Source organism: Carcharodon carcharias, chromosome 7, assembly GCF_017639515.1.
Source record: "Carcharodon carcharias isolate sCarCar2 chromosome 7, sCarCar2.pri, whole genome shotgun sequence".
In the NCBI taxonomy this organism is placed as follows: domain Eukaryota; kingdom Metazoa; phylum Chordata; class Chondrichthyes; order Lamniformes; family Lamnidae; genus Carcharodon; species Carcharodon carcharias.
In genome coordinates this window covers 140,293,933-140,321,036 of record NC_054473.1, presented here as the reverse complement: position 1 = coordinate 140,321,036, position 27,104 = coordinate 140,293,933, and positions in this window count along the sequence as shown.

The following is a 27,104-nucleotide window of genomic DNA, read 5'->3' as shown; positions in this document are numbered from 1 at the left end:
ATTGCTGCTTCTTACTTCTCATTAAACACAATACGAAAAATTGAAGGACGGGCATAACAATTTCCTACAAAATTACACACATCAAATATTATAATATCAGTGAACTGCATATTAAAGTCTGTCTACTGTGTTGATGACAAGTAGACATTTTTCACAGATGATGGTGTGCTTATCAGCATTAGAGGTTAATTTGCTAGTTATTTTCTAAATTGCATATTCAAGTCCTTCTAATTGCTCTGCACAAATTGTGGTCCTTTTCATCTCTTGTAAAGCAGCATATTGTACAATGAACTTAAATTAGGGCACTGTTGGAAAGCAATTATACTTCGCTACGAGCCAATCATCAGTTATATGCTCATGTAACTTTTACTTAGATAAGCAGATTAAAGAAAATAAAGACCAGTTTGAAATAACTGAAAGATAGAGCAGACATATTTAAATAAATGAATAATTTGGAATATTTTCTCTCGTAAAAAGGCAGAATTTGCGGCTTATCTAGTAAAAGTTTGTACATATATCCTGTCTGGAGTGTTAAATTTTTATATTTAAGCACATGGATATATGTTTCTGTTATTATCCTAACTTAGAATGTGCACAGTAATTTAAAGAATGTGATGTCCATCCAGAGAAAGGTGAAAGTTAAATGGCACATACATTATTTGTATTTTTGAAGGGAGAAGAAGTCCTGAGTCTGCCTAATGATGTTCAAATTACGTATAAAATTGGGGATATTTAGCAGACTGTGACATATTAATACAATTCTGCTATTATCATAAATTAGACGTACAGCTTCTGAATCTGATGATGACTGAAAGGGGTAGATTGCAAATCGTTTCTCGTGACCCTAAAAAAATCTGTGTCAGTGCTGGGTCTGATTTAATAAAAACTTCATATGTATGCACAGCAAAATAAAATTACATTCAATTAAGTGAGGAGTTATCACAACAGGAATGTGTGTCGTTCTTTTTATCTCACTTTAAGGGAACACATCTCCAGCTTTCTATTAAATACCCCTAAAATGCCACGGATTTGCAGGATTGGTTATCTTATAGCAAATTGCTTATTCCCTCCCACAAGAAATACAGATTGTAGAATTTCATTAACAATTCATCGAAGAATATTTTGAATTGCACTTGTGAGGAATGCTTGTGGTTGATTTATCAAAGTGTGATCGCACATTTATGTTATCTAAGACGGATGCACAATTTCAAAGAAATCTTAAAATACAAGCAGAAGTGAGTTATTACTTCAATTTTGATAGGGACTGAGGTAATGTCAAAACAAAAAGACTGAAGCCATGGCCATTATTTGTAAAAAGATTAATTTTAATGCTTATCAAATGCCTGAAGTAGAAATTGATGTTAACTAAACATTTTAAATGGTTGAAAGGAAGAACAACAATAATGGCTGCTTTGTGAAATTAATCTCATTGTGCAAAGATGTTATTAGCATTCTGTTGGCATAGCTCTCATGTGATTTTGCTCATGGTGTTCAAGCATTTTATTATTCTAGAAAAGGCCATCTCTACATACTGTGACATATATTCAACCACATTTAATTTGAAACCTGACAAAAAGAAGGCACTTTAGAAGGAAGGGAATCGTTTGTGTACAAGCTTCTATTTAACTTAGTGTTTAATAGTTACAACAGATAAATAATCTGGCCTTAAAGAACTATCACAGTGGGGGAAAGGAGGTATAGATAAAATGTAGATTATTAGGAACAAAATATACAAATATAAAATAAATGTAACATTGCATTTGACTAATTGATAGTTCTAAAAAAGTTTAGATAATTGATGATTTTAAAAATTATTGAAAAATACAAATTTTTGTTAGCACACTGAGAGTCAGCCTGAGGTATGGATGTGTAAGTGCCTCTTTCACCTCACCCAAATCACTTGTTGATATGTGTGCTCTCAGAGTGTGCATCAGCAGGCTATTGTACCATACAGGGCATCACAACTGAGTTTAACCTATCGTCATTCAATATCCACAGGCACATGCATTTCACTGATGGTAACTGGATATTACTTAGGAGAAGAAACCATGCCTGCTTTTCTTCCCACTAGTCAGGGGACATGGAGACCAATTAATATGTGTCTATCCACGCTGAGAGCAACCAACTGAGCAGAGACCTTGGATCAAAGCGAGGAGCTTCCTGTTCTCTTGCAACTCACTACCATCTCACAGCCTTGAAAGTGGGCCCATTAATTATTCACATGCAGAAACTTGATGCATTCTTATGAAATTCCTTTGTACACTATTTTATCGGAGGGACTAACCTGTTTAAGGAATTCAATACAAAGGCATTACCTTTTCACATACTGGTATTCAAACAGCCTATTTTCACAGCAAGTCTGAAGCATTTATCCCACCTCCATTAGTTAGCTCATTTTACAATCTGGTGAGGAAAATTTATGGGTACAGAATTACCAAGCACACCCATAAAACTCAACTCCAAATTAGGTTAACAAGAAAGGTCACTTCACTTTGACCTGGCAGTTGGACCTGGTTCAAGCCAAAAAATGAGATGATGGCAAGATTAAAGCAATCAACCAGTTGGAAGAATTTTGCACAGGATGCATAAATTGAGTAGAAATAGGCCAAAGAGAAAATTACTGGATCTTTTGACTTGTTAAAATATTCAAGTTCCAGATACAATGTTGTACATACTATCTGGACAAGACTTTTCTTTTCATAAGTTTCTTCAGATAGCCTTGTGCTGCAAAATATGCTCCTACTGGCTGCTATGTAATAAACACTACATCACACCTTCAATATTATAATGAGATATGCAAATCACAAATGTGAGCCATTATTCTGGTATGAAAGCCATTATGCCAGAAACTTTTAGACAGACAGGAACAAAAAGATCAAACCGATTGTTCATCCCAAACTGGCATTAGCAATCATAAAATAAAATTAGAGATCCAACTAATTATTACTAAAATGTTATATTCAATAAAACAAGCAGCATTATACATATGACCAAATATTTTAAACAACTTTACTAACTGTTGCTGATATAACTCATCATTGTGCTTGGAATCAACTCGGTGAAAGACGCTCTTTGGTCTGCCCGAAACTTGTTGGTCTTCCAGCGCAAAGAGTTGTCCCCGACCGAGTGTTGCAGACTGGCACATTTGAAGGTCCAGGACTACGTGCTGAGGGCTACAGTTAAGCTTGGGGCAGCCGCCACAAAGGCGCAATGGGGAAGGGTCGCTGCCTAAGACCTTTCTGCCACAGTGCACCGTGGGGCGGGAACTGTTTAGAGCCCCTCAGGCTGTACAGCTTAAAATGAACGTCTGCCAATGATTGTAATATTCATTGTCTGTACTGATACGCCTTGTGATTCATGTTGTAAAAGTTGAACCTGATTGTATTTTTGTAATGGTGATTTTGAAATGGTTCGAAATGTTTTTGAAGATTTATGAATAAAGTATATTTTTGCCAAAAAGAATCATTGTGCTTGGAATTTGTTTGGCCACATTTGGGGGGCTTAGAGAGGAATTTACCAGAGTTTGTATTTTCTTAAAATGGCTTAAGTTTCCTGTCTCTGTTATTATAATGCTTTATGATGAGACCTTTGTCACCATAGGCTTTCAGGTAACTAATTAGAAAATCTCAATATTTGAAAGAAAGAAAAGCTTGCATTTATATATCATCTTTCACAACTTTAGGACACCCAAGAGCATATTGCAGTCAAGGAAGTACTGCGCTGACCTTTGATCCAGAAGCAGCACCATAAAAAAAAACTGTAATTTATTTAAAGTGTCAGAGGGCTCTGTAATTGTTTTTAAGAATATTTGAAAAGGACTTTTAAGAGTTTGCATCAATTGTAAAAGGATCAATTGTAATTTTCTTGAATAAGAATATAAGAAATAGGAGCAGAAGTAGACCAAAAGAAACACTGGTCCATATGACCTCGGGCAGAATTCTCCCATTGGCGTGCGGGGGTGGGACCCGCAGGCCGACAGGTATGATGACGACCGACCTGACGTAAAATGGCGAGCATCCCAACATCATTGCAATATTTCGTTGGGCGGGCGCACAATGATATCCAATGCGCACTCGCCATTAATTAACAGGCCACTTAAGGCCCTTGAGGCGCCGATTGACGGTGATTTTTCGGCACCCATGTGATCTTTAGGTCTGCACATGGGCACTGAAAAATCGCCGGGGGTAGGACATATTTGTATAAACCTCATCCACGGGCAGGATAAGAGGGCTCAGTGGGGTCGCGAGTGCGCACTGTCAAATATTGATGTTTCAAAGTTTCTGATACTTGCCTGTGTGATTTGCAATACTTCAAAATGCATACCAGCTGCTTGGTCTGGACTCACAACCTTCAGGTCAGCATTCTGCAGTGAGGAATCTTTTCTGGGCCTGCAGGTTTCAGGAAGCCTTCCCTTAGCCTGGGAATGGGAGTTGAACTCCACTGGCGGCACCTCTGAGGAGGAATGGAGGGCTGGAAGGGGGAGAAGACCAAGAGTGCACATTTCAGCCTCCAGGGGAACCACCTTTGGGAGGGCAGGCGCAGGCACAAGGGGTGCAGGGCCAATAGGTAGACCAAGGCGGAAGGGGCCACAGAAGACACCACCACCCTGCTGCCAGGGTAAACAGGCGGCGAAGCAGCTATCTCAATATGTCTGAGGTGCAGTGCCGAAGGAGGCTCCATCTCTCAAGGGAGACAGTCAACTGTATCTGTCAGATGATTGGGCCTGAGATCTCCACTAACTGTGTGGGTGAACACCCCAAGCCAGTAGCTCTGAAGGTCACAGCTGCCCTCAACTTCTATGCCTCTGGCTCCTTCCAGGGGTTGGTGGGTGATCTTTGTGGTGTCTCCCAATCAGCTGTCCACACGTGTGTCAAACAGGTTACAAACGCTCTGTTCAGACAGGCATTGACCTTCATCCACTTGCGTTGGGACCAGGCAAGCCAGGCACAGCGAGCCAGAGGCCTCACGACCATTGCTGGCTTCCCCCACATCCAGGGTGCAATAGAATGCATACATGTGCCCAACAAGGCACCAGCAGGCAAGCCTGATGCCTTCGTCAACAGGAAAAGCTTCCACTCCATGAACGTGCAGATAGTGTGTGATCACAGGATGCTGATTTTACAAGTCTGTGCAAGATACCCAGGCAGCTCCCATGACGCCTACATCCTCAGACACTCCCAGGTGCCGGGGCTCTTCAGTGCTCCAGCCCGGCTGGATGGATGGCTACTGGGTGATAAGGGCTATCCCCTCAGAAGGTGGCTCATGATGCCTCTCTGCCATCCAAGATCAGAAGCTGAGCAGCGGTACAATAGGAGCCACAGCACTACAAGGGCTGTGGTGGAGAGAACCATTGGTCTTCTCAAAATGCGCTTCCGATGCCTGAACCGCATTGGGGGGGTGCACTCTAGTACCCCCAGATTGTACGTCGGTGATAGTGGTTGCATGCTGCGCTCTCCGGAATCTTGCGCTGGAAAGGGGGGAATGCAGTGGACGATGACAATGTTGACGTAGTGGGTGCGGCTGCACACGATGAGTCCAGCAGTGAGTCTGTAGATGAGCATGCACAGGGAAATGCTGAAGGGGTAGACGCTGAACTGGGCATACTCCAGGGAGGCAGGGATACTTGGGAGGCTTTAATCAAACAAACCTTCAACTGGCACACCATATATGGACCTCTAGGACAAGCCTAGGCTGCAGGCTCCATACTCGATACCTGAGCGCAAAATCTGCCTGGATAGGAACACTAACTAAGGGCCTTGTTAATAAAGCTGAATGTCCCACCAATCACTCATAACATTATTAGTAATCATTCACCTGCAGAAGAAAAGAGGCACCCTCAGCCGCGGTGACGTGTTTGGACTTAATGTTATAATAAAAGGAACTTAAGAAAACAAAATGACAAAGGTGTTAAACATCACACCAACTCATAAGGACTTCATTGTGGGCCAACACAAAAGCACCAGTGATAAACTCGTGGTGTGCCTAAGTTGCCTTATGTTTGTGTTTCTGGGTGCTATGTCTTGGTGCTGCCCCCTTGCTGGGAGTGGCATCTGAGACAGCCTACTGACTCTTCTATCCTGTTGGCCTCAATGACCTTGGCGGCTGTCATCTGGCCCGTGGAGCCTGTGCTGGCTCCGCTTGAGAGGGAGTTGCCAGTTCCACAGCTGGCATCTCCCCACTTATTGCAGAGTCATTGGATGCAACGGCCGCTGGCAGAGGGGCAGAGGAGCTGCCGCCCTCATCCAGCGCGCCCTGAGAGGTGCCCACAGAGATGACAGGCAGCTGCTGTGCCAACGTGAGGTCGCTTCGAACCTCCCTGCTCACCACAAATGGATGGGCACCGAGATGGGATACTTGGTGCCCTCACCATCTCCCACACTGGCAATGACTAGCTGAGCTCAATGCCAATGTGAGGGCTTGCTGGTCCGAACGCATCCCCAGGAAGCCCTGATGGGTCTCCTGGAGGAGCCTCTCCATGAGAGACGCCACTCTCCCCATGGAGGACATATGGCGCTCGGCCATGAGGCTCAATGTATTGGCTATAGCCCGTGTAGACTCCTCCACCACAGACACCAAGCCAAGCAGAGCCTCATGTATCTCCCCCAGATGCTCCCTCCCACCTGGCTACATTTCCTGCATATGCTGCTTCGTGGACAACTCCAGAGGCACATCATCAGCCACCAACTGAGAATGTGCCTGGTCCCCTGCAGTCCTCCGACTGTTGGCACCATGGGCATGCTCTGTCTCTGCCAGCTCTTCTAGCGACTGTGAAGTGCCCTCATTGCTGTGCCCCGGGACACTAGCCAATGTTCTAATTCCCACCGAGTTGCTAGTATTTGCACTGGTGCTTACCTGGCAGAGATGGTGAGATGCTGGTGAGTCCGAGACTTCAGGGCCTTCAAGTGTGAGAGGGGGCCTCTGCTGCTTCTCCTCCCAGCCCTGCTTTGCTGATGTTGAAAGGAAGAACAAGGATATTGGATCAGTTAATGTGGAGACAATGTCAATGTGCATCCCTGTCCCCTGGATCATTATGTGTTCATCCTTCCATAAGCAATGGTCAAGCCATGTTGCAAACTTCAATCACTGAACATTCAGCACTGCTATGACTGTTGGGAAAATAATGGTGACCTCCCTGCTGAGCAAACATACCTTCCAGTGGCACCCCAGCCTCACCGACACTGGTGGACCTGGGTGCATGGTGCCTCTTCAGATCTAGGGCCTCCTGATCGAAGTGGCTGAGAATCGCCAACTGTGCCGGCCCGGCACCAGCCCTCACCCGCTCGGCAGCATTATGTGCATTCTCCTCCTGAAAAGGAGAGAAGAGCATTGATTAGCGCTACTTGTACCTGGACTCTCTTCGCAGATAGCCCACCCCAACCAGAGTGGCACATTGCAGGGCTCCAGTGCCTCCTCACCCCGCTGCTGCCAAACACTCACCCTCTCCCTTGGCCAAATGCTGCCTACATCACATAGCTGTCTAACCTTCCAGAGCAAGGAGGTGCAAGCACGTGGAGCGCAGGGGGCAGCAGATCGATCGTTGCCATGCCACCTTGAAGCTCCCCTCCAAGCATGTCATCACCCTGACTGGGACATGTCCTACAGTTCCAGCACTGCACCTAGGTGCAGCTCCTCCAGGTTGCCCCCAAAACAGTCAAGTGGGACTCAGTGTGCCACATGCTGCGGGGCAAAACACATCTCTTCACCACTCCCTCAGGGTGACCTCGGCATGGGCAATATCTGCTGGCCCACCCAGCGAAGGACACATGCCGTCAATGATTCAATGCAGTCACTACACTCAGGCTGGGGGGCGGGGGGCGGAGGGGGAGTGGGGGGGCCGCCAGGGGGGGAAAGCCTATCTGCTGGATTAACTGACCAGTGCCAACGTGGTACTCACCCTTCCTGAGTGCAATAGGTCTTTGAAGCGCTTGTGACATTGGATCCAGGTGGGCCGCACCATGTCGCGGGAGCTCACCACCTCCACCACCTCCTCCTAGGCACATTTTGTCATGTGGGGGGGTGCGGGGGGGTGGGGGGGGGGTCCTCCTCCTCTGTCCTGGGGTACCAGGACCTCCTGCCGTGCTGCCACCTTCTCGAGGAGGGCAGCAAGGCAATCATCAGAAAAACGAGGGGCACAGTGCCCCCCTGCCCTGCCCTCCTGCCTGGCCTGCTCACCAGCAGTGCTCTGGGGAGCCCTTCCACTGACCGTGATTCACAGCCTTTGAATGGCTGCAACAACTTTTTAAAACAGGCCATTGGACCCGGCAGTCATTGCAGTCCCGCTGCTGCCCGCCCACTCCTGCTCTCCTCAGGAGCTGTGATTCACGCTGGGCGGGCCTTAATTGGCCGGTCCATGCCCGCTCCATCGCCCCCTGCCCAACAGGCAGAAAATTCTGCCCCTGGTGATCCTCAACCTGGAAACAATACCAACAGGAAGGAAGTTAGGACACAGAAACTGTATGGACAGAGACAAAGAAGAGCTGCAGCACATAAACAGTAGAGGCAAATCTATATGGAGCTGTGTGTGTGATACAGTTAAAAAAGGCAGAAAGCTGAAGGCAGGGTTTGAGCAGAGATTGTGAATTAGACAATTCTATGGCTATGCTTCAATTTTGCCAGAGCCGACCAGGCTGTTTAGGAAGTTTATTAAAGGGGCCAGATAAAGGAGTCTTTGGGGAATCTGCAACAATATCTCTCATGAAACTAGCTAAGGAGATTCTGCAGGAGTACAACATTTGGTGATGACTGTCTCTGGAAGGCTCAGATGGAGTAGAGCTACCATTGTAGGTGACACCAGGAGCAAATCCATTAAGTGAGAAAAGGAGAGAGATCCTACATTCCAAAGGCTTAGTTGGAAAGACTGTGAGGTCGCACATACCACTACATTTATGTGAGGACTGATATGAATGCTTGTAATCTCATGAGATAGTCTTTGTTGCATTTGCTATACTATGCATAATTTATAGTTTGTGCCAAACGTAATTGGCCTGTTAATATATGTTTAATTTACGTGCATTCTGATTCATGTTAAATAAGGGCTACACAAAGTGGAATCTTGTTGGTAATTTCTTCATTTAGGGGTCATTCAGTTGTTAATGGTTCTACTATCTTTACCCCACCCCGGCAAAGTAAACCTATAATCTCGAAATTATTGCTAATTTAGAATTTGAGCTGAAAGAAATTTCCAATCATTAAAGGAGCATAATCTACTTGGTCACCTATAGACTGGATCCTAAAATAAGAGGTCCTCTCCCCCAGTAGCCTCCAACCTAAAAAAGTTACCTTAGCATAGAACATACATAGAGGTATATTATAGCAGAATAAACTATTTCCAGGCTTCCCAATATCAGCTCTTAGAATTCTAACTCAGAATCCTAAGATATTGTTATATATGTGGGCGCATGAGAAGATAGATGTGAGATGCGTACAATTCTTGTGCACTTATTTAATAAATGTTTATTATTATACCCAATTATAGATTGCAGCTTATAAATGAGGATTATATGATAGAGTAGATGGTGACTAAAGTTAATCATAATGTGCCAATCCTATTTAAGATACATACAATTTTTTAATCCACCATAATAACAGTTTGAATAAACAAACACATACTGATTAAAGATAATCAGACTCTCAATCCAGTATAAATTTCTCCTCAATTGGAAGTGTCTTTGTCTCAAGAAGTAGGGAATCCTGGACTAGGCCAGGACTCAACCTATGTCCAAAGATGGCTGACTAAAGTCTGTAAGCTAATAGTCATCAATTTAAATAATATTCAGCAAAGACTAAAACAGGGTGTCATTGTTCTTCAGAAAATCAGCTTCCTATCAAATTTTAGAATGTTTTCAGACTATCTTGTTTGGTGTCTGAATGCCTAGAGAAAGCAGCTGTCTGGCATGCTTCCAACAGCAAGGTGACTCAAGATCATGTTGTTTACACTTGGCATCCGGGCAATGATTCCACTACCGCAGCCATATTTTTAACTTCGCTATGTTAAGCTGTATCCCTAATTATGTTTGCCTATTAATGCTAATTAGCAATTAACATCTTAAATTGGCCATCAAATTTGTTAATTATGTCACATAGTAAATTTTGGTTTATAGTTTGAGATCCTTGCATGGGGATCATAACAGTACTTTAAAGTGTAGTCACTATTGCATTGTCAGAAATATAAGAAACTAATGCTACAGTATTTCAGTTTGGCCTACAGGACCAAAGATCCAGACCATTTTGTTCCTTCAGGCTTTAAAATCAGAAGACAAGGCCTCAGATCCAAAGAAACTAACTTTCAATGACATAACCATTGGGGCAAACTGCACTATGAGTGACCATCATATAATTCAACAAATAACATCAGTAAAGCCAAATTCAAAGAAAGGAATCAGAATGATTGTCAACTCAAAGTTTAATGTTGAAATTAATAAGTCTTTCAATTACTTAGCAGAACTTGTGAAAATATATAAGAGAATTTGTAAAAACGTATAAAAGAAACAATCCAAATAAGCCTACTCTTGTGTCACAGGTCATCCTCAACATTCCCACAATCCAACCTTGCCACTCTTCTTATTCCAAGCGCTTAATTTTTATTTAAATGCCTGCTATCAAAGTTAACAACTTCTCTCATCAATCTTGGCAATTCCCTTCCTGATCTTGGAACCTCCGATTAAATCGAATTCTCTTTTTGTTCTGGAGAAAACAACCCCAACTTCTTTAACAAAAACAGAAAATGCTGGAAAAACTCAGCAGGTCTAACAGCATCTGTGGAGAGAAAAAAAAGAGTTAACGTTTTGAGTTCATACGGATTCCACACAGACTTGGAACGTTAACTCCATTTTTTTTTCTCTGCACAGATGCTGTTAGACCTGCTGAGTTTTTCCAGCATTTTCTGTTTTCATTTCAGATTTCCAGTATCACCAGTATTTTGCTTTTACCCAACTTCTTTGAACTTTCCTCTTTACTTAAATCCTTGATACCAAGAATCACCATTTCTTTTTGCCTCCGTGACTTCTCAAGAGGATTAATATCCTTATGATTAGGTAGCCAGAACTGCCAAAAGTACACCAGATGAGGCCTCACCAATGGCTTTTATTGCAATGATACTCCATCTTTTTGGGAAGAATTTTGCCCTTGGCGTGTGGGATTGGTGGGGATGGGTGGGGCCGGTCAGGAAGCTGACCACCGCCTGCGATCGACAGCGCACCATAATTTCATGCTGGCGGGCCAATTAAGGCCCGCCTGGTGTGATATGCTGGCAGCAGTGCTGAGCAGTCCGGGCAGGGAGAGGAGGGTGAGCAGGTGTAGCGTGAACTTCGTACATGCATGCGAAAGAGCACTGAATAAACACCCTGAGGCACGGTGCTGCCTCAGAGAGATGAAGAATATATTGAAAAACTTATTAAACAACAGAGAAATTTAATAAAACATGTCCCATCATATGACTGTCACATGAGCAGGGGCTTGTTTTAAACTAAAAATTAACATTTTTATTTGCTTTTGGAAACCTCATCCTGCCCGTGGTTGAGGTTTCCAAAAAAAATGCAAAGGCCGCTTGGCCTTTTTGCCTGCCCGCCATCTGTTAGGTTGAACGGGCTGTGAGAAATTAAGGACAATTGATAACTCAATGGCCTTAATAGGCCTTTTAATTGTCAGCATGCGCGCTGCTGGCTCCAGCATGCACGCGCTGACTGAACTATTGTGTGACTGTGTATTGACGTTGGCACGCTCAGCTGACACCAACATTCAGATTTCACACTCAGTCGGGTCAGGTGCGCGCCTGCCTGCCGAGCTAAAAATTCTGCCCTATGATATCTCATGTTAAATCTGGCCTGCTTACTATTGTTCCATTTAACTAAAACTGCTTTCATATTAGTTCAGTGGATCCCAAAATACAGGATATGGGTCCACTAAATCAGTAGCAGCCACAGAGTAATTTGCCAACACAGCTGTCCAGAATATACAAATACAAAGGAAAAATACTACTGATACCGGAAAACTGAAATCAACACAGAAAATTGTAGAAATTGTGGAGCTGACTTTTCTCTGCTCTCTCTCCTTAGATGCTGCTCAGACCTGCTGAGTATTTCATCCAGAAAACATATCTTATACTGCAATGGTCCTCATTGTAGCCTTGTCAAAGTCATTAATCAAAGTGTGAATGAAAGTTATGCATCTAGCCTGCATTCATTGTACACGAGCAAACTACTTTTCACATTTCCAGGTATCCTTTAAGCAAAATAGTGAGCATACTTGCTTGAATTGATCAAATATGAATGTGCTAATCTAGAAAACTAACAAAAATGGCATCTAAGAGGGTAACAATTCAAAGTCCTCCCTGAACTTAGGTTTATCAGTTGGAGACACAAGAAGAATGTTATCACTTGTGTTATAGGTAAAAAAAAATGTTTAATATACACAAGATTGTAATTTGCATTAGTAAAGATAGAAATATCTGAAGGACTATGTGATTGTTGGAAATACAGGGTATGTTTCCAGGGGTGGTGGATCTGAACTCATTCTCAAGGAAATATTCATTTTTGCCACTTTATGAAGTTTTCCAATATTTGAGCACTGTAAATCTACCTTTCAAGGCAAATACTTGTCAGGATAATTGTAGAATTTTTCTCAGTATGAAAGTAATGGCCTGGATTTTGTGGTGAGCAGCGAATGAGTGGCACTCGGCATTTATTATGCTTAAAGTTGCCAGAAGACATGGGCTTTTGTGTGACAACTTGTAGTAACTAAAGATAATGGAGCTGCAAAGTGAATGATCCAACAGTAGAGTCTCCAGAGTTCGACCTCCCTCGAAAACAGTGATACGCACTCTCCATGCAAGAACCTCACACCTCCTCCACAAATGGAATTTCAAGGACAGTCCATTATGCGACTGTAATCACCCAGATCAGACATTGTGAATGAATGTGACCTACAAAAATTTGCCACAGGATACAAGGCAATCCACCTAACACCACACAGTGCTGTGACTTGGTTGTCCAACTTGTCAAGCTGCATTATGTCATACACAAAAGTGATTAAGAATCGATTTCAGCACAGTGCCCTCTACAGAGATCTAGGATCTTTGTGAACAGGGCGAGCCACAACATGTCTCCTCAACCAATCAGATTAAAGACTCCTAACTGAGGCATGCAGAATTTATACTAGGATGTTAGAATAGTTAATTCAATATAAAATAATGTACAGAGAGCAAAACAAACTCAGGAAAACAACGATTGGATTAAGAGATCTTAAAAACTTCAACAATAATTAAAATTTGAAGGGGTAAAACTCCACATTTGCGAAAGTACATTTTCAGTGCTGAAGAGGTTACGATTTGACATACCATTAAAAATGTGCTTACGCCGGAAAAGATAAGACTCACTTTTTCTGGTGTGCTCAATGGGTAACTCCTAGGTAGGCTGCAAGCTCATGCCCTTCATATGTGAATGTCATAACTATCAGTGAGGTAGTAGTGTGACAAAGCTTTGTGGAGAAGCAGGACAAATTGGACAACTTCCTGATTTTCACTTTTAACTCTTGCTGTCTGAGTTACTCCTTAAAAACAGTGAGTGCTGGTAGCCTCACCATACTTCTTACCACAAAATCTGTGCCTTTAAAGTAGCCATACCCCACTGAGATACATCTAAGATTAAATCTACTTGGAACATTTGATATGAAAGCACGTTTTTTTAAAAGGAGCACTTCAAGAAGTACTACAAATGCATGCTGGAACAGAGTTAACAACTTACAGCAACATAAATTAAAAGAAATGAATATAACACAACCAAATCTTCATGTGGAGAAAACATCCATCTCCCTTAATATATATTATACCTTCTGAGGTAATTTAATCTAGGCTGAAATTCTCAAAACAGGCACATTGATGTGCTCGGCTTGTTTATTTTGTTAGTGCAACAGAATGATTAAAAACTACCTCTCAATTTTCATGGCCGTTACACCAGAAATTCAGTCTTGTGACCTCCGAGCAGGAGAGCAACAGAAGATAGTGGCATGAACACATTATAGCTTAAAGAGAATTGAAGTTGGCTCCAAGGGGTCCTCTACAGAAAGTTAGAATGAATCTAATTGATTTTCATCTGCAGAGGTGGGCGAATAGCCAAAGAAGTCGTAATTGAGCCCTTAACTCTACCCTAAACCCTCTCCTGAATGCAGAGTGGCATTTTTTATGCTCATAAAAGAGGATAGTTTCCTCAGCCGTTGTGTTTGGCTCTGACTTATTTCACATGGGCTCCAACCGAAATTCCACCCTTCAAGTTTCGGATCCACCCAAGACAGCTACAAGATAGTCAACATTTTCAAACCATTGCTCTCGCCAAATCCTGAGACCCACACTCAAACCGCCACCATTTAACACTTTCAACCTCCTTCTTTAGCATCACCAACTCATTCGATCTAAAAGTTGTCCTGGTCTCAGTTTCACTTCATCCTCTGCTATTCCTGCTGAACCCAGCATGATGTCACCACCAAAACCTATCTTCCCCTCCGCTATCCACCAAACAATTTGAAGGGACCATTCATTCTGCGTCACTCAGGTCGACTCCTCAATCATCCATAATGCTCCCTCACTTTCCCATGACATCTTCAAGCGCAAGTGCAGGAGATGCAAACCTGCCCTTTTACCTCCTCCCTTCCGACCATCCAGCAACCTCAAACACTCCTTCCCCCAGTTGTTCTTAGAATTTAGAACACTATATTCGCTGCTTATAATACAATCTCTTGTATATTGGGGAAACCAAATGGGGATTGGGTGACAGCTTGGCAGAATACCTTCATTCAGTCCGCAAGCATAACCCCAAGCTTTCATGTCATCTGTCATTTTAATTCTACAGTCCGCTCCCTTTCTGACATCTCTGTTCTTGGTTTCCAACTCAATGCTCCAGGCGAGGTCTCACCAAGGCTCTATACAAATGCAGCAAGACATGCTTACTCCTGTACTCAAATCATTGGTAGAAGGATCAAAAACCAGAGACATTTCACACCCTTCTGAGCTCAACATTAAGTTCAACAATATGTTACCAGGATAGATTGGTGAAGCTGTGGCTGAAGGTTCAGAGGAAATTTGGTAGAGGTGTTCAAATTCATGAGGGATTTGGGCAGAATAGATAGAGGGAAATTGTTCCCATTGAACATAGGAACATTGGAACAGGAATAGGCCATCCAGCCTGTCAAGCCTGCTCAGCCATTCAATTTGATCATGGCTGATGATCTATCTCAATGCTACTTTCCTGCACTATCTCCACATCCCTTGATGTCTTTTGTCTTCAGAAATCTAGCGATTTCTGTTTTGAACATGCTCAATGATTGAGCTTCCACAGACTTCTGGGGTGGAGAATTCCAAATATTCACCACCCTCTGAGTGAAGAAATTCCTCCTCATCTCAGTCTTAAATGGTCTACCTCTTATCCTGAGATTATGCCCCCTAGTTTTAGACTCACCAGCCAGAGGAAACATTTTATCTACATCCAGCCTGTCACACCCTATAAGAATTTTGTAAGTTTCACTGAGGTCACCCTCATTCTTTGAAACTCTAGGGAATACAGACCCAGTCTCCTCAATCTCTCATAAGACAATCCTGCCACCGCAAGGATTAATGTGGTGAACCTCTATTGCAGTACCTCTGTGTCAAGTATATCCTTCCTTAGACAAGGGGACCAAAACTGTACACAATACTCCAGGTGAGATCTCACCAAGGCTCTATACAATTGCGGCAAGACTTCCTTAATCCTGTACTCAAATCATTGGCAGAAGGATCAAGAACCAGGGGATAACGACTTAAGGTGATTGGCAAAAGAAGCAACAGTAACATGAGTAAAATGTTTTTATGCAGCGAGCGGTTGGGATCTGGAATGCACTACCAGAGAGAATGATGGAGGCAGAATCATAATTAAATGAGGAGAGAAGATTTGCTGGGCTATAGGAAAGGACAGGGGAGTGTAACTAGCTGAGTTGCTCTTACAGAGAGCTGGCATAGACATAATGGGCCTAATGGCCTCCTTATGTGCTGTAACCATCCTGTGATTCCCTGAATTTCAGACCTTGACCTCTGCCCCCATTTTTTCAGATGGCAGCTGTATATTTCTGCTTTTCCAATTCTCCCCTCCTCTCAATCCATTGTTTTTTACCATCTCATTGCTATCATCTTTTCCCTTATACCATCATTCCTTTTGTCACTTAAGCTATCCTACCTTCCGTACTGTTACAGACCATCCCTTTTGTTCTTCCCCTATCCTTTCCCTGCCTCTGAACTTGTTACATTTCTAATGAAACATTGGGCACAATCTTCTGTAAGTAATCGCTGCCAGAGTGACAGGACTATTTGTGGATTGACTGGGCTTTGCCAAGGCTCTTTTCCAGAACAATGGCGTCACCCCCAGGCTGCCCGAATCAGGGAGGGTGGGCAGGATGACATTTCCATCCTGTCAAAGGAATGATCTCTAATGAAAAGAGACCTGCGGCATGGATTAGAAGGGCGCGATAGCACTTGGATTTCTGAGGCCGCAGCAACCACAGGAATGGAGGGAAAACCTAGAAAGGTTCCTCCCTGGGCCCCTCTCTCTTGCTTCGAGGTCCTGCTATGGAAAGCGAGGAGCTTCAGTGAGATGATCTTTCCCTGGAATGGGAGCTAGTGTGGATGGAAGCGGCTGAGGAAGTGAACAGCAGGAGTGTGATCCGTCCAACCTGGGCAAAGTGCAGGACCTCAGGAGGACATGACAGGTGAATGGCAAACAATTTCAGGTGCCAAATCCCACATAATGGCTCCCCCAGCGTTCTTTCCTGCACGGCAGCGACTCTGCCAACAGCACTCATATCCCACGACAGAACAAAAACACACTGGTTCAAGATGACAGTTCACCAACATCTTCTCAAGGGCAAATATGGATGACTGATACAGTAAGACCTCACTTAAAGTTGTAGTTGCTTTCCTAAAAATCACGACTTTGAATGAAACAATTTAAGTGAATCAGAGGTTCCCATAGGAATCAATGTTAAAACCAGTTAGGTTCCTTCAGACATTTCTCATTGGAAAAAAAATGCACGAGTTGAAACACTGTATCATACTGTGCATTCCTAGCTGAAATAACTTGCAAAATAAATCACTAAATATAAAATAAATACTGTATAAATTCAAATTAGACAACACTCCCCAGTCTCTCTTTCCTCTTAGGCAGTCTCTCAGATTCGGGGACGATTCCAGTTCGGTGGGTAATGAGCTGGCTGAGAAGTCCAATTTTGGTCGGGCTGTGAGTCGATGGAGATGTTTGGACTCTTCACGGATGTTTTGTGGACATCCCTAAAGCGTTTCAGCAGAGGCGGATTTAAGTGAAACCATATTGATGCTGGGCTCTCTCATTGGCTTTAAAATGGCCTACCACAACTGCTGCAGAATTGAACAATGGCCAGACTTGGGGCTCCAAGGTTGATCAGAAAATTGCAGGGTCAGGCTCCTGAAGGGTATGAACTGCACCCTGTATTTTTCACCCAAACAAGCCCTGAGACAAGGAGAGCAATTTTACCTGTGTACTGTACAGTCACAAATGCTGTGCCTCTCTCAGAGATTTTAAAATGGCCTCTCTGCCTCACCCAATGTAAAGTTCCATAGCAGCACACAGCTAGAGTTCCAAAATTAAAAACAGCTTCTAGAGTTACGAAATGGGCCTTTTCTTCACAGAAATCAGTAGCCCAGGTTTCAATTCCTTCCTTGAAGAAAATTCTATTTGTTTGAATATTCTTCTTGGAAACGTTTGTTTCAGAGAGTGGAATTTTATAGCCCTATCGTGGAAAGGGCGGGGCTGTAAAATGAGGCAAGCCCTTCAAGATTCCATTGTCTTCGGCGGGACTGTAAAATCCCGCTGGCATAAAATTCCACCCAAGTTTTGGAAAAAAGTCACAGGGCAGAATTTTGCCCTCGTCGGAGGGCGTGACCGGAAGCGGCCACGAAGCCATCTGCCACCCATGATCGGACCTTGGCATGGATTTCATGCTGGTTGGCCAGTTAACGGGTAAACAGCATGAATCGCGCGCTACAGCGCTCAGCACTGCTGGGGTGGGGCGGCAGGAGCATGAACGCTGACGTTCATGCATGCGTGCGGGTGTATGCGTTAAAGGCTCCCTGAGGCACAGAGCTGCCTCAGGGAGCTGCAGAGTTTTATCAATATAAGTAAAGAATTTTAAAATAACGAAAACATGTCCCCTCATGTGACTCTGTCACATGAGCAGGGACCTGTAATATATGGATGCAAAAAAATTTTTTCATCACTGGGCAAAACTTTATTCTGCCCGTGGATGAGGTTTCGCCAAAAATGCAAAGGTAGCTTGGCCTTTTCACCTGCCCGCCAACTGAACGGTTGGACGGGCAGCGAAAAATTCAAGTCAATTAGTGCCTTAAGGGCCTTAATAGGCCGTTTAATTTTCAGTGGGCATGCTGCTGACTCCCGCACACACCTGCTGACCAAAATATCGCTTGAGTGCGCAATGACATTTGGACGCTAGCCCGACATCATCTTACGCTCGTTTGGGTTGAGCACATGCCCACATGATGAGCGCAATATTCTGCCCATGAATTATTCGAGCGCAATCGAATGCTTCTCACAATTGATTCAAAATGATGCCGATAGGATCAGGGGACCCAAAATAAAACTAACGCAAAACAGTGAAATGAAACAATGCAAAACGACATCGCTCGAAACAGCGACACAAAACAGGACAGAGCAATGATGCATGGCAACATAAAATTAGAACTGAAGACGTAAACCAAGAATTTTGTTCCAGTACAGCTACAACACTGGCATCTACCCGGCAAAGTGTAAAATTGCCCAGGTATGTACTGTACACAAAAACAGGGCAAATCCAACTTAGACAATTACCGCTCCATCAGCCTACTCTCAATCATCAGTAAAGTGATGGAAGGGGTCATCAACACTGCTTTCAAGCAGCAATAACCTGCTCACTGACACTCAGTTTGGGTTCCGCCGAGGTCACTCAGTTCCTGACCTCATTACAGCATTTGTTCAAACATGGACAAAAGTGCTGAACTCCAGAAGTGATGTGAGAGTGACCGCCCTTGACATCAAGGCAGCATTTGACCAAGCATGGCATCAAGGAGCCCTAGCAAAACTGGAGTCATACCTAGCACACAGGTTGTGGTTGTTGGAGGTCAATCATCTCAGTTCCAGGACGTAACTGCAGGAGTTCCTCAGGATAGTGTCCTAGGCTCAACCATCTTCAGCTGCTTCATCAATGACCTTCCTTCCATCATAAGGTCAGAAGTGGGGATGTTTGCTGATGATTGCACAATGTTCAGCACCATTTGCGATTCCTCAGATACTGAAGCAGTCCTTGTCCAAATGCAGTAAGATCTGTACAATAACCAGACTTGGGCTGACAAGTGGCAAGTAACATTTAAGCCACACAAATGCCAGGAAATGACCATTTCCAACAGAGTACCTAACCATTGCCCCTTGACATTCAATGGCATTACTATCACTGAATCCCCCACTATCAACATCCTGGAGTTACCATTGATCAGAGCTGACCTGGATTAGCCATATAAATCCTGTGGCTACAAGAGCAGGTCAGAGGCTAGGAATCCTGTGACGAGTAACTTACATCCAGACTTCCTGAGAGATGGATTCAAGTTAATAGCAAAATTTAATATAAGTTAATCCAAAATTTCCATTTGAAAACCGAAATACAAAAGCATGGCATAAGTGACAATTGACAAAAGCTGAATTTTTTCATACTTGAAATAAAAAGGTCACACAAATTTGTATTTACTGATGTTAATTCAGCTTTATTGGGTGTCCTCCTGGCAAGTTCCTCAGGCCACGGCTGACTAATGAACCAAAAAAGTTTTTTTTCATCACTTTTGTTTTAAAAATCGGCAGAAATGAATAGAACTGATTTGATTCTGGTGGGAAAAAAGCAGCATGATAGCCTCATATCGAAGAAAAATGTTTTTGAAAATATATTGTGACTGTAGATGTAGATTTCTGTTCAAGGAGGGATCACAGCCACCGGATCAGAAGAATTGTTGAAACATACTTAATGATGTAAGTATTTTGAAGACCTATTTATATTACACTTCATCTTACTTAAATTGATTTTCACATTTTGCTTACCTATGAAATAAACAGCAATGATGGAGTCCGTGTCAGTTGTTTTCTTTATGAGATATTGGGTGCCTGGATTCCTTTAATGAGATCAATACTTTTTTTTAAATTCATTCATGGAATGTGGGTGTCACTGGCTAGGCCAGCATTTATTTCCCATCCCTAATTGCCCTTGTTCAGAGAACATTTAAGAATCAACCACATTGCTGTGGGTTTGGATTCACATGTAGGCCAGACCAGGTCAGTACATTAGTGAACCAGATGGCAGCTATCATCAGCCTTTTAATTCCAAATTTTATTGGGATTAAATTTCATCATCATGGTGGGATTTGAACCCATATCCCTAGTACATTACTAGTCCAGTGCCAATGCCACTAAGCCACCACCTTCCCTGAGAAACATGCTGCTGCAATCAACTCAGCTTTGCAGAGACATGCTAACTTCATGTGCAACACATTGCCCAGTAATAGCTGAAGTAATAGGGTCATTCTCTCTTTAGGTGTGGGTGGGAAAGAAGCAGTTGCAAATTGCTCACACCCACTGCCACACCACCCTGTCCCCCCACCCTCCCGCTCCCTCCACCATTCAGCGTCCTGCCCCATTTCCCTTTACCTTGAATTCATCCGCCTAAGTAAAAAAATTACTCTCATGAAACAGGCGGTAAATCAAATGTCAGAGTGGTTAAAATAAAAAGAACAAGCAACCTTCATTGCAGCTTCGTCCATGAGTGTAAATCAGATGTTTGTCGATGGAAATCCTGAGGGAACATTCTTCATCATTTCTTAAGTAAACCATTTCATATTCTTAAAGATCACTGGAAGGAAAAGTATTGTTAGAAAACCGCATCTAAGGTTTTCCCTAGTGGGAGGAGGAAGTGAAGTGGATCTTGAAAAGAGACTTTTGATTAAACTTGATAATGAGCATAGTTTTGAAACCACTACAGTAATTAGGCAAAGCTGTTTTTATTATCTCATTTCATAAATGATTAATTTTCTTACATTATAGAAATCCCATAGATGGTTGTGGTTGTGTTGTATGCGTCTGATTAGCTTTATTGTATCAATTATGTTAAAAATGGCACTCTTCTAATGAATCAGCAAAACAATTATGTTACATGTGGCTAAAAGAAATGCTTGGTCATCTTTACACCACTTCGTATAACTAATCACAATTGATTTATTTCCTTATATTCTGCCAACCAAATAACCAGACTTAAACAATTTACCAAACCTTAAGGGGAAGTTTATATAAATAGATAAACTTCTGAACAAGCCCACATTGTATTTGTTGACAGTCTTCGACTGAGAATATTTGAGCCCATGCAATTATGGGTAATGAACAGTATTTGCTTTTAATTAGGCTTGAGAAATCTTTGTCTCATTCCTTATGCATACAGTTTAATTTTATATTAATTTATTAACTGGCAAAAATGCTGACATATACAAAGATGCCAAACCATGACTGTACTGATCAATTAATGTGTGCATTGCTGAAAGAAATATAATGAATGAATTTATCCTTGAGCCAGAGAATATGGCCTTGGTAGAGTTCTGTTTTGGTTTTAGTCCAGAGGATTGGTGATATTTTCATTAAAAAAAAACAAACATTGAAATTTCCTTAAGATGGTGCATTTGCTGTCTTAACAATTACTAAAGAAGTAGCATGTTTTTCACAATTCAGACTAACTGGTTTACTGGACAAACACAGCAACTAATTAAACTTCCATTGTGCCTTTAACATACAAAAAAGATTCCAAGGCACATCAAAGGATTGTCAGCAAATGAAATTTGGCATTGTTACATGAGGAGCTATTAGGACAGTTGACCACATAGGTAAGTTTTAAGGATTGTCTTAAAGGAGGAAAGAGAGGAAGAGAGGTTTAGGGAAGGAATTCCAAAGCTTGGTCTTTAGTTGAAGGTACTGCCACCAATGGAGGTGCAATTAAAATCAAGATTCTCAAGAGATAGAAATTGGAGGAACAGGATGATCTTGGAGGGTTGTAGGTTTGGAGTATGTTGCAGAGTTAGGGAGGAGCAAGGCCTTGGAGGGATTTAAAAACCAGGATGAGAATTTTAAAATTGAGACATTGGAAGACTGGGACCCAATGTAGGTCAGTGAGCACAGTAGTGATAGGTGAATGAGACATGGTGCAAGTTAAGTTGAAGGCAGCAGAGCTTAGGAGGAGCTCCAGTTTACCAAGGATGCTAGGGGGAGGCCAGCTAGGAGAGCATTGAAATATTTGAGTCTAGAGGTAATAAGACGACTTGATGAGCAGGTGAGCTGAGGCAGGAGTACAGGCATCAGGAGGTCTTGGTGATATGATACATATGAGGGTCAGATCAGGGTCAAATAGGATGCTACAATTGTAAACAGTCTGGTTCAACCTCAAACAGTGGTCAGGGAGGTAGATGGGGTCAGTGGTTAGGAACTGAATTTTGTGGCTAAACTGAAGACAGTCTTCCAACTATTTAACTGGAGTAGTTTTCTTCTTATCCAGTACTGGACATCAGACAAGCAGCATGACAAATCAGAAGCAGTGATGAGTTGAGAGAGATAGTGGTGGGGTAGAGTTAGGCGTTCTCAGCATACATCTGGAACCTGACATTGTATATTCAGATAATGTCGCTGAGGGTCAACAAGAAAAATGGGAGGGGCCAATTATGTAGCCTTGTGAGGCATCAGAGATAATAATATGGGAGAGGCAAGGAGAAGTCATTGCAAACCATTTTCTGCCTATAACTGGATAGGTAGGAATGGAACAGGTTTGGGCAATTCCATCCAGTTGGATAATGAGGAAGAGATAATGGAGAAAGTTGAGTGATTAACCATGTCAAAGGCTGCAATCAGATAGAGAAGGAAACTTTACCATGGTCACACATAGAATGCCATTTTTATGTTTGATAAGAGCATTTACAGTGTTGTGGAAGGGGTGTAAACCATTGAAGGGGTGCAAACTGTGAAGTTTTAGAATCATCCATAGAACAACTAGAATTAAAAGTGCACAAGCACAATGGCTTCTTTGCTTAAAACAGCTTTTTCAGACTCTGTCTGCTGGTACAATCCTGCATGGTAACTTCAATTGAACAGGATGAACAACATAGCACTTTTCAAAACATTAATAAACTACATCTCTTCCCTTCTTAGTAAATGAGAGATACAGCGTATTTCAATAATTTGTCTCCTAATTGTAAACAATAAACCTAAGCATAACTAGAACATTCAACTTATTACATAATCAAACTTTGATATTAATTTAACAATGCACTCAGTTATATACAATGAGATGAAAGATTTGTTCATCAATTGAAAATGGTCCACTTCATATCATAATCACTTAAATATGTTGGACAGTTTTTCTCACAAATAAACTATCATCTAACCTCCGGTGTGGTCTCATTTAACTGTTGTGCTTCATCTGAGTTGTCACTGTTAGTATCGGATTCAATGCTTACAGATAGAGTATTCAGTGCTTGAAGAGTGACATGTTTCATGAGATGATTTGTAAACTAGGCTTAGCAATGTTCATTGATCCTTTTGTGTTGGTTACAACAAATGGTTCGATATCATAAAAGGTTGTTTGCTTTCCAATATGATTGCCATGTTTCACAAGCACTTTATCTCCTGACATTAGCGGTGTCGCTCTGAATTTCACATTTTACACTGCATTTACACTCATTCAATCCTTCTCGATAATGTTCACATATATGTTGATCATTAGCTCCATGGGATGGCTTAGGAAGATGTGCACGTATGATGTGCAAAGATAAGTGTGTCTCAAAGCTTTCCAGTAGTAAAGTGAGGAATTGCTCTGTAATTGCAAAAAAGCGATACAGCTCATGCTTCCATGACTTGATCTCAGCTGTAGCTGTATGTATCATTTTAATCAAGGTATGGATAAATCTCTTGCCTTCTCCATTAGCTCTTGGCCAATGGGGTGTGGTCTTTCAATAAGTGAAACCTAGATACTTCATAAATCTACTGAACTCATCATTGTTGAATGGGGTCCATTGTTCTTCTCACTGTTTGAGGGATTCCAAACTAGGCACAAATTTGGTCAAGCTTTGGGATGACTGCTTTCACTGAAGTTGACATAACTATTTCCCTGACTGAGAATATGCTGCAGCCATCAATGACAACAAGCAGGCATTCACCAGAGTGCACTTCTGCAGAATCAACATTAACCTCAATTCATGGTCTTGGAGGTAGTTCAGACATTTTGAGGGGATCACAAAGATCTGATGTTGTGGTTGTTTGTGGCAAACTTTGATTGATTTTGTGCTCTACCAGGTGATCAATTCCTGGGGACCATACATTTTCCCTAAGGAGTTCTTTGGTTTTGACAATTCCCTGGTGACCTTCATGTGGTATATTGAAAACACATTCCCTCAATGACCGTGGAATGACAATGCAGTTCTCACCTAACATGAGATCAGATGTGGTTGTAACGATGAGCTCATTTCAAACATTGCAAAGACCTTGTAGTTAGTGAGCAATTTCATTTGTTGACATTCTTTTGATCATCCCTTTCCAGTTTTGTCATTCCATAGCTGTCATACATAGTTGTAAATGCCTCATCTTGCTTTGTTGTTTTATATCAGCTAGATTTAGTGGGTTTGGCACTGTATTTAGGCTTATGTAGTTAAGATGTTGTTCAGTAACCTCATGACCAGTAGGACTGACTGCTGGCAATAGATGTCAAGAAAGATAACCCTCTGTAATGAGCTTGCCTGGCTGTTACTCAATGCTCCCTTTGAGTGGATGGTTTGCTATGCAGATTGTTGGAACAAGCTTACTAGTGGTCTATAATTGGCTATGACTTCAAACTCATTTCCATACAAATAGAGATGAAAGTGTGAGATACCCCATGTGATTGAATGCTTTCTCTCTCCTTTTGTGAATAACATCACAACAATTGAAGGGTTCCCTGCCTTGTCCTTTTGCACAAGAATGAGCCTAAGCCAACCGGGCTTGCACCCACAACTAGCTGGGTGGTTTTCTCAAAGTCGAAATATGGATTTGTGCAACTCGCTGACGACCATTGTTTTGATCTGGTGTACAGCTTGTTTGTGTGATGTCGTCCAGTCCCACTTGGTGGTCTCTTTTATCAGATTGTGTAGCAGGGCAGAAAGAATAGGGAGGTTTAGGAATTAAGTGATTAGGGTATTTGAGGGGCCTTAGCAGACTCCCCACTTCATGCGTGGTTGTAGTAACCACTGCGTTTGCAATGGCTTCAATTTTACGTGTATCAGGTGATCCTCCTGCACTGCTGAATATGGTTGAAGAATTGATTCTGCTTTCATTGAACAAGCCCTTTTCTTTGTTTAAGGAGAGGTTACATTCGCTGAAACATTGTAGGCATGTACACAAGCATGTCTCGAGTTCACTTTCAATGAGACCATAGTTGAGAATGTCATCACTGATGTTCAGTGTGCCTTCAAGTCCTTGAAGTGCAGACTCCATCATCTGATGAAATATCCCAGCTGCTGAATTGACTTCAAAGTTGAGCCTTTTGTACTGAGTGGAGAATACTGTAAGAGACCGCGACTCTTCTGCAAGTTTGAATTGATGGTATCTTGCATTGAGATCAAGTTTTGCTAAACTTGACCTCAATGCAGGATGCCATCAACATGCACTTTCTCTATGATATCATTGATTGTCGGTGTCAAGTGCCTTTCTTGTTGCATGGCTTGGTTTGGTGACTACATATCAATGCAGATTCTAATCTGCTTCTTGCTCTTGGATTTCTTGACGACTCATATGGGTGAGACCCAAGGGGTAGGGTCATCCACAACTCTCTCAATAATTTCAGGGTCAAGTGAGCAATGAAGACCCTTCTCAGTCTACTTTCTGACATGAAATGGTACTCACTGTCGATGTGTGAAGAAGCACATTAGGGTCTACGTGCAGCTTACATGTAACACTTTTCAGTTCACCGATAACAGTGAGGCGGTCAGCATACATTTTGAGAACGTTGCTGGTGTGCGTAGGGATCACATATGTGACAGCGATCATGTGCAGATCTGTTGCTGTGTGGAAACGAGAAGTGTGTCACATTCTTCCAATATGACGTAAAATATAGCAGTCATTCTGGCATCTTTGAATAAGATTGGCATTTCAATAGTCCCTGATGCCCTGGTTTGCGGAGAATGGGGCAATCCTGAAGTTTCTTGAAAGTTGTGTCTCCCTTGACATTGACAGATGTTCCTGTGTCTATCAGAGTATTTACATCTAAGCGGCCAATGGTCACCATCACACGTGACTGATTTTTGTGGCTGAAAGAGAACACAAAAGTTTGTTCAGAGTCATTTGCCTCTAATTTGGCTGTACCCTCTCAACGTGTTGCTTTGGTACATGCATGAGGCACTCTTCTGTTAGTCTTGGTCTTGATAGTTGATTTTTCTGATGAACAACCAACAGGAGCAAATGATTGGGTTGGTCCACAGGCATTGCATTGGTTACCAGTAGCAGGACATTCTCTCCAGTGTGGGTAGGCACTGCCATCGTGGAAACATTGTTTGGATGCATCACAGTTCTGTTTGTGAGAATGCTGTTGTTGCTTTGCAAGTGGTTTCCTAGCACTTGAGTGATAAACAGTGTACACAGGAGTTGAACTGGAGTGTGGTTTTTAGGACCCTCAACTTCTGTAGCTTTGGATTCGGAAAGGGACCTTGCTAACTCTGGCAGCTCTGACAGTTTTTTGTCTTTGTCAAGTGCTTTCCAGCGTAGTTGGCTGGAGAGACAACCTTCGATGATTTGTGTTTTTATTTCCCTTTTGACCTGTTCAACTTCATCAAAGTCAGATTTGGCTGCCAGTTGCTTCAAACACGTGCAATACTGATCAATGATCTCATTAGCTTCTTGCTTCATGTGTCTGTAGTGATTGTCTTACATATACATATATTTTTTGTTGGCATGAAGTAGGGTGCTGGTGCCTTTGTAGTTCAGTCAGTCATTTTGCTCGGGCGTAAGTGTTTCAAAAATGCC